This window comes from Phyllostomus hastatus, unplaced genomic scaffold, assembly GCF_019186645.2.
Source record: "Phyllostomus hastatus isolate PE091 unplaced genomic scaffold, TTU_PhHast_1.1 phas_scaffold_39, whole genome shotgun sequence".
NCBI lineage: Eukaryota > Metazoa > Chordata > Mammalia > Chiroptera > Phyllostomidae > Phyllostomus > Phyllostomus hastatus.
In genome coordinates, this window is record NW_025334028.1 from 11,911,680 (window position 1) to 11,912,602 (window position 923).

Below are 923 nucleotides of genomic sequence, written 5' to 3' on the forward strand. Positions count from 1 at the left end.
ACTTCCATACAACTTGATTTTCTGGAATTTTTGAGTGATATTTGTTTTGTAGTTTAGTTGTAATTTTTGCTGTGGTTGTGCAAGGAGATGAGCCATGTTTATCTATACCTCCACTTTGAAAATTTGAAAGAGCTATCTTGAATATTCTATTCCACCTGAATATCCAACCTGTAGCCCCAATTATAAGAAATAATAAAATAGTTATTGTTTTAAGACACAAATATAGGAGTGGTTTTTAATACCACATTAGGTAACTGAAACATTTAATTTGATGAAAATGTTGTCTATGGTTGTTAGATTCTAAAACAATGTCTTGTTACACCCTCTTCAAAATCTTCCCAGAATCTGCTCTGACATAAGATTATAAGGTTCTTTTAGGGTAGACCTCAGTCAAGACCTATAACAGTACCAGGAAGTGTAATTCAGAACCACAACAGGACATAGTGAATTTATAGCTTCCCCATGTGAACTTTGGTTTTCTAATCAGCTCTAGAAGGAAATATATAAACTCCTTTCTCCTGATTTTCTGCCCCTTATGTCATTGCAGTTCAAACTAAGTAAGAATCTATGTTTGCATTAGTTTCCTGGATAAAGATGGGCACCCCAATTCTCTAGAACCAGGTTGGTAGGAGTATCAAATAAAATTTCCAACAATCATAAAACTTTCAAAAAAAGTCAGAGTGAGTCACATGGGTACTATAGGCAAGGAAATAATTTGGCCCATTTTAAAGCTAATCAGTTCAGTCATTTATAAAAGCATTTATTGAGTGCTTATTATGACCCAGGAACTAGGCATTAGGGTGCTGGGTATATACCAGTAAACAAAGCAAACATTCCACTCTTAAGGAACTTAAATTCCAGAGATGTATATTCTTTAAATATTTGTTCAGAGGTTTTTCTATTTTTTCTTGAGTAGGCTCCTT